The sequence below is a fragment of the Haematobia irritans genome, chromosome 3 (genome assembly GCF_050003625.1).
Source record: "Haematobia irritans isolate KBUSLIRL chromosome 3, ASM5000362v1, whole genome shotgun sequence".
Taxonomy (NCBI): Eukaryota; Metazoa; Arthropoda; class Insecta; order Diptera; family Muscidae; genus Haematobia; species Haematobia irritans.
The window spans coordinates 182,859,947-182,875,678 of record NC_134399.1 but is presented as its reverse complement, the minus strand read 5'-3'; the positions used below and the strand labels follow the sequence as shown (position 1 = coordinate 182,875,678).

General features: G+C 29.0%; 1 protein-coding gene and 1 long non-coding RNA gene across 8 annotated transcripts in view; one reads left to right on the top strand and one right to left on the bottom strand.

The window, feature by feature from the left end:
- Positions 1-15,732, top strand: part of LOC142229586 (uncharacterized) — a 436,426-nt gene that overhangs the window by 242,794 nt on the left and 177,900 nt on the right. The window contains exon 4 of the long non-coding RNA XR_012720435.1: positions 4,658-4,683. This is a non-coding gene — a long non-coding RNA (uncharacterized LOC142229586). The remainder of the gene's footprint in view (positions 1-4,657; positions 4,684-15,732) is intronic.
- The window catches only part of Nna1 (Nna1 carboxypeptidase), a 403,238-nt gene that overhangs the window by 236,835 nt on the left and 150,671 nt on the right, over positions 1-15,732 (bottom strand). The window lies entirely within an intron of this gene.

The window sequence follows — 15,732 nt, the reverse complement described above, 5'->3', positions numbered from 1 at the left end:
CACAAATAAAAAATAGCTATGGTTTTGATGCACGCTTGTTCTGCTGACTCTAATGGCTAAAGAGAAGCAAAACTTTTTTGCATCTGAGGGGAAAATGCAATAACAGTGGCAAGCATTCATTTGTTAGGTAATATTATTTGGAGCATAAATAATATTTTCTTTTTTTTAATATATTTGTGTGTTTTCTCATTATTTTTATATTTTATGTACAAAGAGAGACGTGATCAAAACATTTAATAGTCATAATTTTAAAAAATTTTATATATTAGTACACTAAGAAAAAATGTCAAATGCATATATACATATTTATAAATTCAACATCGGAAATTGAGACTTTGTAGTTTTTTTTGTTTTCTTTTTTTTAACTTTAGTTAATGGTATGAGAGAGACCGTACAAGTGGACAGTGTTCCTCCCATTTAGCAAAAAAAAAAAAAAACAAATTACGCAGAATTCCTAATTTATCGAAATAAGTCGATAGACCAGGACACAATTAAGAAATCCCATATCTGAAATTTTATAGTTGATACAGTATTAAAACTGTACACTTAAATAATCGGTTAAAGATTAAAAGATCAAGAATGTAGGCTGCAGGCTGAAAGTGGTTTTACGGTATTGTGGGACATTCTCGGCGAAGCTCCGTCTTGAGCTGATCGACACTTTGGTATTTTTATTGCCAACCTTATTTTTCCATCTCCATCACGGTTGCCATTCAAGCCAAAATTAATCTATCAAAATTGGGAGACATTTTTGCCAAAAAACAAACAAACAAAACAAGTATATACGGCCGTAAGTTCGGCCAGGCCTAATCTTATGTACCCTCCAACATGGATTGCGTAGAAACTTCTACCACAATCGAATTACTTGGGTTGCGGTAACTCTTGCCGATGCACTATGGGCGGAAATTGAAAATTTGCGGCAAAAATTATTTACAATCAATCTAGTATCGCCAAACATGGTATATCGATATATCTTATCAAAATCAAATGTTACCAACAAAAAGGGAGTCAATCCCCCTTATTCCAAGTGCGTTACTATAGTGGGTTCGAAATTGTAATTCCAATTGGAATACTATAGAGTATACTCTTAGATGGAGTTTAATTTAAATTTGCTTATTTCCCTTATTAAGAAAGCGCCTTATCCCCAGAACTTGATGTAAATAGTATAAACCAATTGTCATTTTATTAAATTAATTTTATTAATTAAAATTAAACAAATATTAACCATCAAAATCACATTCTTCGGTATCTAACTCTAATTCCGTCCCTCTGCGTTTGTTGTTCGCAGGATTCCGGTGGCAATTATTAACCGATTTTGATCAAATTTGGTACAACATGTTTTCTTGGTCAAAGGACAAACACGGTTGAATTTGGAAAAAAAAATTGATCAACGTTACATATAGCCCCCATATATATGTATCGCCCGATTTCGACAAATTAGACCATACTGCGCTTATTTACTACCCGATTGTCTTCAAATTTAACACAAAGTAATTTTGTATAGTACCGTTAAAGTGTGCAAAATTTCATCAAATTCGGTTCAGATTTAGATATAGCTACCATAGCTATATATGTATCGCCCGATTTTCCCAAATTTCACTATAAAACCCTTACATTTATTTTAGTATGGGCAAGTTTGGGCAGACAAACTTTATAGCACGTAAAAGTATACTTCCTCACGAACAATAATAAGCAAAAATTTTCATTAACAATCGTTAACATTTCTAGTTCTATTCCTCTCAAATATACTTTTGAATCCATAAATTCAAGTTCAAAAACAAAAATATTTTGTAAAGTCTTTACAACATTTTGAACTACTAAACCTCCTCTTAGAATCTACATTTAAAAGGTTTCTTTATTCACTTTTATTGCGAAAAAAATTAGGCACGAAATTTGTCAATTTTTGTTCGCCTTGATTAAACGCAACTGGCATAAATTTTGGTAAATATTGGCAGCCTTTTTCTCTTAAACAGGGTTGCCAAGTTTTAAATTAACTTTCGATTTTTACTATCCAAGATGTTCTATAGTAATTTCAATTGGAATATCCAATAATTTTTCATTTTGAAAATTTGACTTTTTGCCGCTGTTTTGCGATTTCCGCCCATAGTGCGATGGCAAGGTATCTAAAAAAATCCTTAACGCCGTCTTCTAAATTGTAAGTTAGTCCATACGGGGGATATATTAAACAAAAAAAAAAAGCCGGTTAAAGACATATATAATTCAGTTCGACAAAATTTTCTATAGAAATAAAATGTTGACATAGTTTTCTATAGAAATAAATTTTTGACAAAATTTTCTATAGAAATAAAATTTTAACAAAACTTTCTATAGAAATAAAATTTTGACAAAATTTTCTACAGAAATAAAATTTTGACGAAAGTAATAAAATTTTGAAAAAATTTTGTATAGAAATAAAATTTTGGTAGATTATTTGTCTGCGATATGGACCAATTTTTGTGTGATTGGCCATTGGCTATATATAACTATGGACCGATATGGACCAATTTTTGCATGGCCGTTAGCGGCCATATACTAGCGAAATGTACTAAATTTCAACCGAACTTCCGATATGGATGAATGTTGCTCCTCCAAGAGGTTCCGGAGGTCAAATCTGGGGATCGGTTTATATGGGGGCTATATATAGTTATGGACCGATATGGACCAATTTTTGCATGGTTGTTAAAGACCATATACTAACACCACATACCAAATTTTATCCGTATCGGATGAATTTTGCTCCTCTAAGAGGCTCCGGAGGTCAAATCTGGGGATCGGTTTATATGGGGGCTATATATAATTATGGACCGATATGGACCAATTTTTGCATGGTTGTTAAAGACCATATACTAACTTTCATACCAAATTTCAAGCGGATCGGATGAATTTTGCTCCTCCAAGAGGCTCTGCAAGCCAAATCTGGGGGTCGGTTTATATGGGGGCTATATGTAAAAGTGGTCCGATATGGCCCATTTGCAATACCATCCGACCTACATCAATAACAACTACTTATGCCAAGTTTCAAGTCGATAGCTTGTTTCATTCGGAAGTTAGCGTGATTTCAACAGACGGACGGACGGACATGCTCAAATAGACTCAGAATTTCACCACGACCCAGAATATATATACTTTATGGGGTTTTAGAGCAATATTTCGATGTGTTACAAACGGAATGACAAAGTTAATATACCCCCCATCCTATGGTGGAGGGTATAAAAATGATATTTTGCAAAATTTTATATCCATAGAAAAATTTGTCGACATTTTATTTCTAATGAAAATTTGTCAAAATTGTATTTTAAATTGTCATAATTTTTATTTTTATTTTATTTCTATAGAAAATTTTGTCAAAATTTTATTTCTATAGACAATTTTGTCAAAATTTTATTTCTATAGAAAATTTTGTCAAAATTTTATTTCTATAGAAAATTTTGTCAAAATTTTATTTCTATAGAAAATTTTGTCAAAATTTTATTTCTATAGAAAATTTTGTCAAAATTTTATTTCTATAGAAAATTTTGTGAAATTTTTATTTCTAAAGAAAAATTTGTCTTTAGTTTTATTTGTATAGAAATTTATGACAAAATTGTATGTGTATAGTAAATTTTATCAAAATTTTATTTGTATAAACATTTTATCAAAATTTTATTTCTTTAAAAATTTTTGTCAAAATGTTATATCTATTGAAAATTTATTAAGTACCTACTCGTTTGGATTTAAGCTAAATTTTAAACAGTAGTACGAAGATATGAAATTCTAACAAAATTTTCTATAGAAACAAAACCTTTAATTTAATTTTCTTTTTGGTTTTATAGTGTCAGAATTACTTTGCCTTTCTCCATCTCTCTCTCTCTCTCTCTGGGGGTTTCTGGAAATTTTTCTCATAAAAACAAAGTGAAATGCAACCTTTCACTAATTAGTTTTTTTCTCTACGGCACATTTGAAATGTCATTTTGAAATGAATTTATATGCATTTAAATAGTCTTCTTTATTGGTTTTATTGTACATTCAGTGTGATTTCAGTTCTTTTATACTTTATATAAGTCAATGCTTCACTCAGAGGAAGCCTTGTTGGAAAGTATTATTTGTCTTACTTTTGTTAAACGTTTCGACTTCACCCAGCCACAGAGGATATTTTAGAATTTATTCTAGATTTTCTTATGTTGTATTGAAAGTTAGAGGTAAAGACTGACATGAATCGTAGAAGAAAATAAAATGATTTAAATACTTAAAATAACTTAAACTGCATTTAAACCAGTAATACATTCAAAGATTCCTATGACATCAATAAGCATAATGGCAGCTAGAAGAAGTAGATGGAAAATGCAAGAATAGATGGAAGAACCACAATTTTTGCCTCGAAGGCTTCAAAGGTCTGGCCAGAACTATTATCATGATATGGATATACGGTGAAAGGTGGCAGGTATTATATATTGCTGGGAAATGAGATGTATTGGTTAACCACAAAGAGAATGAGATATCACTACGGCAATATGAGAAAATTCTGAAATGTGGAAAGTTCTGTGATTGGTTTCATATTGAGAACAAATGCAATATTTTAAATGATAAAGTTTTCGGATTATTATTTTTTAATTAAAAATATTGTAATTAAAGTTTTCATATTTAATGACTAATACCTATTTCTCATTTTTTTATCTTGCAGATATTTACATTATATGCCGGTCGAAAGTAAGTATATTGGACAAATGAGAATTTGCACATTAAATGTATGTTTCGGACAGATATAACTGCAATTAAACAAATAACTAAAGTAAGTATAAAGGCATAGTTTTTAAATCATAGAAAATAACACAATTAATTTCATAGTAAGTTTATTCTAATTAAACTTAAAAATTAAGTGACTCAAATTTTTCTTTAATTCTAATACATAGCTATCGACCGATAAATCATAAATACACTTTTGCGAAGTTGCCTCAAAATTTGGTTCAGATTTCTATAAAGCTTTCATATATATGTTTTTCAAAAATGGCCAAAATACCCTCAGTTTCCTTATAAAATCACCACTGCTAAGTCGAAAACTTATAAAAGTGACTCAAATTTTCCTTTATTTGTAATACATATCTGTCGATCGATAAATCATAAATACACTTTTGCGAAGTTGCCTCAAAATTTGGTTCAGATTAAAATGTTTCCCATATTCTTTTACTAACATAGTGTACCATCCCCGGGCATTAGCCGATTTAAATTTTAAGTCTATAGATTATAACTTTTGTTCAGATGGAGTCAGATTTAAATGTATGTATTTGGGACAAAACATTTATATATAGCATCCAACACATTTGACGGATTTGATATACTATCGAAATTGTGGATTTACAAAGTGGTGCAGGGTATAATATAGTCGGACCCGCCCGACTTTAGACTTTCCTTACTTGTTTTTTATTTCATGTTTGGGAAATTTTCTATTACAACTTGTGAGACAACCATTCATCTACACTCCACTTTCTAAAAAAATCTCACAGTAGTACAGTTCAATTAATTTTTTAATAGGAACTATATTTTTTTATTTAATTAAAATGTTAATTAAGATAATTAATATTTTAATTAAAAACAAGTATATACGGCCGAAAGTTCGGCCAGGCCGAATCTTATGTACCCTCCACCATGGATTGCGTAGAAACTTCTACGAAAGACTGTCGTCCACAATCGAATTACTTGGGTTGTGGTATCTTAAAACTTCTTAACATCGTTTTCTAAATTGTGAGTTAGTCCATTCGTGGTATATAAATATTAGACAAAAAAGTTATGTATAGTTAAGTCTACAAATAATTACGAATCGATATGGACTTTTTGCACGGTACGTAGAGAGCCAGAATTGAAATATGGGGGTCGCTTATATGGGGGCTATATACAATTATGAATTTGATATGAACCAATTTTTGTGTGATTGGAAATCGATTTATCTGAGGGATATATATAACTATAGACCGATATGGACCTAGTTACGCATGGTTGTTAACGACCATATACTAGCACAATGTACCAAATTTCAACTCACTCGGATGAAATTTGCTCCTCCAAGAGGCTCCAAAACCAAATCTCGGGATCGGTTTATATGAGGCTATATATGATTATGGACTGATATGGACCACTTTTGGCATGGTTGTTAAATATCATATACGATCACCACGTACCAAATTTCAAGCAGATCGGATGAATTTTGCTTCTCCAAAAGGCACCGGGGGTCAAATCTGGGGATCGGTTTATATGGGAGCTATATATAATTATGGGCTGATAGGAACCAATTCCTGCATGGTTGTTGGATACCATATGCTAACATCACGTACCACATTTCAACCGAATGGGAAGAATTTTGCTCTTCCAAGATGCTCCGGAGGTCAAATCTGGGGATCGGTTTATATGGGGGCTATATATAATTATGGACCGATGTGGACCAATTTTTTCATGGTTGTTAGAGACCCTATACTAACACTATGTACCAAATTTCAGCCGGATCCGATGAAATTTGCTTCTCTTAGAGGCCTCGCAAGCCAAATCGGGGGATCGGTTTATATGGGGGCTATATATAATAATGGACCGATGCGGACAAATTTTTGCATGGTTGTTAGAGACCATATACTAACACCATGTACCAAATTTCAGCCGGATCGGATGAAATTTGCTTCTCTTAGAGGCCTCGCAAGCCAAATCGGGGGATCGGTTTATATGGGGGCTATATATAATAATGGACAGATGTGGACCAATTTTTGCATGGTTTTTAGAGACCATATACTAGAGGTGTGCACGTGACACGAAATTGTCGTGACTCACGAAAATTTTCGTGACTCACGCGTGAGTCGTGAGTCACGCTGAAGGCAACGGCGTGAGTGTGCGTGAGCGTGATTAACCAATCAAATGTCGTGCGTGAGCGTGAGTCACGAAAATGGTATCGTCGTGAGTGTGCGTGAGTACCAAATTTCGGAAAAACACGCTCACGAAAATAATCCCGCTTACGAACATAAAGTGCTTACGAGTTGAGTTCATTTATAATTTTAGTGACATCCTAGGTGTTAAGAGTTTTATAATGCTCTCGTTTTTAATCATCCTCATGTTTTTAGTCAGGTTCTATAGGTAAATTACTCATAAAATTATTCGTGAGTCACGAGGTTTTTCGTGAGTCTCGACATTTTTCGTGAGTCACGATATCTTTCGTGAGTCACGACATTTAAAAGATTTTCGTGCGTGCGTGTTCGTGAGTACAAATTTTCTTTTCGTGAACGTGCGTGAGCGTGAGTCATACCTAAAAATATCGTGCGTGAGTGTGCGTGAATAAGATTTCTCCGTCGTGAGTGTGCGTGAGCGTGAGCAAAATATTACTCACGTGCACACCTCTACCATATACTAACACCATGTACCAAATTTCAGCCGGATCGGATGAAATTTGCTTCTCTTAGAGGCCTCGCAAGCCAAATTTGGGGGTCCGTTTATATGGGGGCTATACGTAAAAGTGGACTGATATGACCCATTTGCAATACCATCCGACCTACATCAATAACAACTATTTGTGCCAAGTTTCAAGTCGATAGCTTGTTTCGTTCGGAAGTTAGCGTGATTTCAACAGACGGACGGACGGACGGACATGCTCAGATCGACTCAGAATTTCACCACGACCCAGAATATATATACTTTATGGGGTCTTAGAGCAATATTTCGATGTGTTACAAACGGAATGACAAAGTTAATATACCCCCCATCCTATGGTGGAGGGTATAATATAAAGAAAAATCTTCAATCAGTTTCTTAATTGAGTTTATTTTTTTATTTCGATTAGAAATATAATTCTATCAATTAATTTTTTAACTGATTACGTTTTCAATTTCAATCAACTTTTTAATTTCAAAATATTGTGGTTATATGTTTTCTGTTAATATCAACATGACAACCATAGTACCTAATTAATTTAATTTTATATATTTTTATATTCAGTTTAGGTATTTCCCTTGCGGATTTTCTTATTTCCGTTTTATATGTAATAATTCCGTGAATGTGAAATATTTATCCTTGAAACCGGTATCACATATCTATAATAATACTAAATTTATCGTCAATAATAAAATCCATATAACACCTATGCGTTATGCTTCATTTGCAGCCGCATTATTTGTTGGAAGGTGGCAGGAAGAGCGAAAAAAAGCAATAAAATAAAATATCCATATATTTCTGGTTTTAATTGCTTCCAATTCCAAAGGCGGAAGTAGGCATTACAATGACTTAACTGCCGCGACCATATCAACGATTAATGTTTACACGAATTCGGTCTCCATTTCCGTTTCCTTCATTCAGCGTTCACTGTAAAAAGCCACAACAATTACAAACCATTCGACAACACCAAAAGAGTAATGACGACAACAAAAACAAGAAAACAGTGAAAAAAATATAACGACAAACAAAACGAACCTATCCAGAGAGATAAACATTTTTCATAATCTTTTATAGTTGTATTGTATTTGGCAAAATGTTCGTGTGTAACACTTGCTCGAATTCAGTAAAGGAGAGGGATAGCGGAGACCAATGAATTTTTGCAATATTTCAAAAGTTTACTACGACACACATACACTCACTCAGCCACACTCATATAACTTGGAGAACATTTGTTTATCCACCATCTGTTATGCTTGATGCTCTTTATTGTAGATTTGTTGCTCATATTCTCTTGGTCGATGTTTGTTACCATTTTTCACTCTGTGGGCCAGAAACTTGAGCTGATGTTGCGGATTCTTCGGGTAACACCATCACCGCCACCATGAAGAAAAATAATAACAACCAAAAACGTATTATTACCCGGTCATGCTAGAATGTTTCATGTTTCAGTCCTTCTTCTCCGCCCAAGGACGAGGAACATTGGACGATTACTATGTGCTCTCCTTGTTCTTGCATGAAGTAAATCTGTAACACTTACACTTAATTTATGGACGTAATATTAACCCATTGTTGTATATGCTATGCCATAGTTGCCTTTAAAATTGTATCATAATCTGCTTGGGAGACTAAGAGAGAGGATTGGATTCAGGGAGCTTATACATTTGTGCTAGTTTTGAGGAAAACTAAGAGAAACTAAATCTGTCAGAGATTTAAAGTGTTTATGGTGAACAGAAGGTTAAGAAATAAAATAAACCAAACTTGTAGTGAAATTGAAAGTTATCTAAAATCTGCTTGAATGCAATATTATTATAACTTCAAAGAAAAATAAAACGTCTCAATAAGGTTAGGTTAGGTGGCAGCTCAATGTATCAGGCTCACTTAGACTATTAAGTCCATTGTGATACCACAGTGGTCAACTTCTCTCTTATCACTGATTGCTGCCCGATTCCATGTTAAGCTCAATGACAAGGGACCTCCTTTTTATAGCCAAGTCCGAACGGCGTTCCATATTGCAGTGAAACCATTTAGAGAAGCTTTGAAACACTCAGAAATGTCACCAGATTTACTGAGGTGGGATAATCCACCGCTGAAAAACTTTTTGGTGTTCGGTCGGAATCGAACCCACGACCTTGTATATGCAAGGCGGGCATGCTAACCATTGCACCACGGTGGCTCCGTCTCAATAAGGTTTGCTAAGTGTTAAGTATCCATGTCACCTATATTTTGCAGATCGGTTCGTTATCTTAAAAGATACACCCTTTATTGGACTAATACATTTTTCTTAAATTTGTCGAAAAATGTTTACTTATTTTTGTGATATCGGTGTGATATTTATCTGCGTTTGTAATACTGTTTAGTTAAAATTTTCTAAAAATATTCAAAATTTTCTAAAATTAACCGAAAGTTTTCTTCCTAGTGGGCTCACTGTTTTTTCAGTGTGAAATAAATTTTATACAAATTGCTTGTGGCTTCCCAGCACTAACTACGATTGTAACAATTGTTCACCCCAAATAAAGCCCTTATCCATATTAGTCTAAAGCAAAATACATCATAATAATAAAGATGTATTAGCAATTACCTTAATTATGTCAGCATATATCTTCTGGAAATCTACATAAATAAATAACTCAATTAAAAATATAAATTAACTAAAATAATGTGTATATTACATTCGTGTGTACATATATCTGTCTATTCTACACTAAGCTTACCCACTTATCTTTAGGAGCTGCTATCATTTCCTTTATTTTCCCTTTTTGAAAATCTTCTTAATGTTAAAGATCTACAGTGCCATCACTGTGCCATATGGCAGAACACATAAAGAAGGGATTTTCATGACATAATAAAAATGTAAGACGACACCTTCCATTAAGTGAAATTTATTTGCATCCGTTGGAGCTGTGCTTTCTTTAACTACTCCCAAAAAAGGGTTCTAACATTTTCATTATGGCCTTCATTCCTTAACTCTTCTCGCATAAAATTAAATACAAACTACAACAACACCGAGGGGCTCTTAAAAAAAAGGAAAACAAAAACAACGTAATTTCCTTAAAATTCTAATTACGGGGCATTACGGAATGAATATTTGTTCCTTTTTAGTCTTCCGGTTGTTGTCGCTTTGGGGTTTGTTTGTTTTTCACTCTGCCAGGATTCATTCTTATTTAAAAAACTGTGTGGATCCTGCTGACTGGTATGCTGCCTAGGTCGCATTTGTAGGTTTTTTTTTCATTTTTATTAACATGTTAAGCACAGGATGTAGACTAAAAAAACATGTATCCTTTTCTCACCCAAGCACACACAAAGGCAGTGAAAGCAATTCCATACACATACCCACACAAACATAATTAATGTTAGCAAAGGACCACGTAAACAAGCAATAGATCTTAAATAAATGTCACTAATTTTGCTATTTTAAATCTTATAAAAAATTTTATAAAATAATTACCAAATGTTCTATGAAAATCTCAATAAAAATGTTATTATGAAATTTATATAATTTTTTTATTGCAAACTATTGTACATTTTTACTAAAAATGTTGTAAGTAAATTTGACATTTAATCAAGTATTTAGTAATTTCTTTAAATAATTCATAGATTTTCATTACAAATCTCCAGGAAATTAAAAAAATTTTGTCAAAATTTCATTTCCATAGAAAATTTTGTCAAAATTTTTGTTTCTATAGAAAAATTTGTCAACATTTTATTTCTATAGAAAATTTTGTCAACATTTTATTACTATAGAAAATTTTGTCAAAATTTTATTGCCATAGAAAATTTTGTCAAGATTTTATTTCTACAGAAAATTTTTGTCAAAATTTTAGATCTATAGAAAATTTTGTCAAAATTTTATTTCTATAGAAAATTTTTACAAATATTTATTTTTTATAGAACATTTTGTCAAAATTTTATTTCTATAGAAAATTTTGTCAACATTTTATTTCTATAGAAAATTTTGTCAACATTTTATTTCTATAGAAAACTTTGTCAAAATTTTATTTCTATAGCAAATTTTGTCAAAATTTTATTTCTATAGAAAATTTTGTCAAAATGTTATTTCTATAAAAAATTTTTGTTTCTATTTTTTCAAAATTTTATTTCAATAGAAAATTTTGTCAAAATTTTATTTCTATAGAAAATTTTGTTAAAAATTAATTTCTATAGAAAACTTTTTCAAAATTTTTTTACTATAGAAAATTTTGTCAAAATTTTATTTCTATAGAAAATTTTGTCAAAATTTTATTTCTACAGAAAATTTTGTCAAAATTTTATTTCTATAGAAAATTTGTCAAAATTTTATTTCTATAGAAAATTTGTCAAAATTTTATTTCTATAGAAAATTTGTCAAAATTTTATTTCTACAGAAAATGTTGTCAAAATTTTATTTCTATAGAAAATTTTGTCAAAATTTTATTACTATAGAAAATTTTGTCAAAATTTTATTGCCATAGGAAATTTTGTCAAAATTTTATTTCTATAGAAAATTTTGTCAAGATTTTATTTCTATAGAAAATTTTGTCAAGATTTTATTTCTTTTTGTCAAAATTTTATTTCTATAGCAAACTATTGTACATTTTTTCTAAAAATGTTGTAAGTAAATTTGACATTTAATCAAGTATTTAGTAATTTCTTTAAATAGTTCATAGATTTTCATTACAAATCTCCAGGAAATTAAAAAAATTTTGTCAAAATTTCATTTCCATAGAAAATTTTGTCAAAATTTTTGTTTCTATAGAAAAATTTGTCAACATTTTATTTCTATAGAAAATTTTGTCAACATTTTATTACTATAGAAAATTTTGTCAAAATTTTATTGCCATAGAAAATTTTGTCAAGATTTTATTTCTACAGAAAATTTTTGTCAAAATTTTATATCTATAGAAAATTTTGTCAAAATTTTATTTCTATAGAAAATTTTTACAAATTTTTATTTTTTATAGAACATTTTGTCAAAATTTTATTTCTATAGAAAATTTTGTCAACATTTTATTTCTATAGAAAACTTTGTCAAAATTTTATTTCTATAGAAAATTTTGTCAAAATTTTATTTCTATAGAAAATTTTTGTTTCTATTTTTTCAAAATTTTATTTCAATAGAAAATTTTGTCAAAATTTTATTTCTATAGAAAATTTTGTTAAAAATTAATTTCTATAGAAAACTTTTTCAAAATTTTTTTACTATAGAAAATTTTGTCAAAATTTTATTTCTATAGAAATAAAATTTTGTCAAAATTTTATTTCTATAGAAAATTCTGTCAAAATTTTATTTCTATAGAAAATTTGTCAAAATTTTATTTCTATAGAAAATTTGTCAAAATTTTATTTCTATAGAAAATTTGTCAAAATTTTATTTCTACAGAAAATTTTGTCAAAATTTTATTTCTATAGAAAATTTTGTCAAAATTTTATTACTATAGAAAATTTTGTCAAAATTTTATTACTATAGAAAATTTTGTCACAATTTTATTGCCATAGGAAATTTTGTCAAAATTTTATTTCTATAGAAAATTTTGTCAAGATTTTATTTCTTTTTGTCAAAATTTTATTTCTATAGAAAATTTTGTCAAAATTTTATTTCTATAGAAAATTTGTAAAAATTTTTATTTTTTATAGAAAATTTTGTCAAAATTTTATTTCTCTAGAAAATTTTGTCAACATTTTATTTCTATAGAAAACTTTTATTTCTATAGAAAATTTTTTCAAAATTTTATTTCTATAGAAAATATTGTCAAAATTTTATTTCTATAGAAAATGTTGTCAAAATTTTATTTCTATAGAAAATTTTGTCAAAATTTTTTTTATAGAAAATTTTGTCAAAATTTTATTTCTATAGAAAATTTTGTCAAAATTTTATTTCTATAGAAAATTTTGTCAAAATTTTATTTCTATAGAAAATTTTGTCAAAATTTTATTTCTATAAAAAATTTGGCAAAATTTATTTCTATAGAAAAATTTGACAAAATTTATTTCTATAGAAAAATTTTTTTTTCTATTTTTTCAAAATTTTATTTCAATAGAGGTTAGGTTAGGTTATGTGGCAGCCCGATGTATCAGGCTCACTTAGACTATTCAGTCCATTGTGATACCACAGTGGTGAACTTCTCTCTTATCACTGAGTGCTGCCCGATTCCATGTTAAGCTCAATGACAAGGGACCTCCTTTTTATAGCCGAGTCCGAACGGCGTTCCACATTCCAGTGAAACCGCTTAGAGAAGCTTTGAAACCCTCAGAAATGTCACCAGCATTACGGAAGTGAGATAATCCACCGCTGAAAAACTTTTTGGTGTTCGGTCGTAGCAGGAATCGAACCCACGACCTTGTGTATGCAAGGCGGGCATGCTAACCATTGCGCCACGGTGGCTCCCTTCAATAGTATATTTTGTCAAAATTTTATTTCTATAGAAAATTTTGTTAAAATTTAATTTCTATAGAAAAAATTTTCAAAATTTTATTTCTATAGAAAATTTTGTCAAAATTTTATTTCTACAGAAAATTTTCTCAAAATATTCTATATAAAATTTTGTTAAAATTTTATTTCTACAGAACATTTAATCAAAGTTTTATTGCTATAGAAAATTTTGAAAAAATACCGATTTGACGAAAATTGACCAAAATCGAAAAATTCCATTTGGTCGACCATCGGACCAAATTTAAAAAAAAAAAATTTTTGGACCAATTGTGGTCCAATGGGACTCAAATGGCAAATGGATATGAATATATAGACATGATGATAGACATGTCCTCAGTACGGTTTAAACGTTCGTTAGCTAATGTAGCACTAAGGGAGCTTCATAAAAATGGTGATTAATTAAAAAACAAGTTTTTAATTTGAAATATTTTGAGTGAAATTTGTTTCTGTGAAAGGGAGCTGATATAAATTTTTTCTTTTAGAATATTGAAAGTTTATCAAATTTTTCAAAGAATTTTTGATTGGAATTTTCAAAAAAAATCATCCAAAAAACCAATTTCTTTAACCCAACTGCATTGACATATTCTAAATTTTTTATGTAATATTCATATTAAATGTAATCAAATATAAGAATTATTTTTCTTTAGAATATTGAAAGTTGATTAAATTTTTCATTGAAATTTAGATTGAAATTTTCAACAAAACCAAAAAAAATCTTAGAAATTTTTATTAAAATTTATTTTTATAGAAGATTTTACAGAAATGTTCATAACAAATTCTATTGAAACGTTCGTCAAAAAAAATTTTAAACACAATTTCATTGAAATTTTGTTACTTATTTTTTAATATTTAAATCAAAGAATTGTTTTTTTAAGAATAATAAATTAATGATCATCATTAATTTATTAATGATCAAATCATTAATTTATTATTATAACATAAAAAGGTCGAAGAAAATCAAATAAAATAATTTTTTAAGATTTTTTTAAATTTCTTAGAAAACTTGACATTTTCAACAAAAAAATTGAATAAAATCTTCACAGAAAATTTTATTAAAATTAAAATATATACCAGAAAATTTTATGAAAACTTTCCAAGTTAATTGCATCCATATTTTTATAGATATTTCGTATATATGATATTCGCATATATGTCGTTAAACAATTAATGGAAATTTTCATGGAATAATTCCTAAAAATGTTTATAGAATATTCCACAGAAATTAAAAAAAAACATAAAAACATAGAACTATCCGCCAAACAATATATTAATCACAATTTCATTGAAGTTTTCGGAAATATTTGCATATAAATTTTCATATTAAATTTAGCTAAATATAATTATTTTTTTAAGTTCATAGAAAACTTGATTAAAAGTTTCATTGCAATGTTGAACAATAAAAATTTTTTGAAACCTTCGTAGAAAATTTCATTAAAATTAAAATATATACCAGAAATTTTTATGAAAAATCTCAAAGATTCATATACACTTTTGTAAAAATGTGGATATGTCGTAAAATATTCATGGAATATTCCCTAGAAATTTCACAAAGAGGTTTTTTGTGCAATTCATAAAAAAATCAATCAAAAAAAAAAAAAAATAACAAATGCAATTCATAAAAAATTTTGTGCAATTCATAAAAAAATTCGTCCCAAAAAAAATCTTTTTTTAAATTATAATAAACTACTCAAATATTCTTTTTAAATTTTATCGAATTTAAGAATATTTTATTGAAGTATTTGGGAAATTATTTTTTTCTAATTAAAATTGTATTGAAACTTTCATAAAAATTTTGATAGTCATCTTCATAGGAGATTTCATTAAAATTTAAATTTATAGCAAGATATATAGTTGTACGAAAATTTTCGAAAAAAAGTTAATTTTTGTAGAAATTTTGTTAACATGTTGTAAAACATTTCTGGATATTTTCTTAGAATATTCTATATATA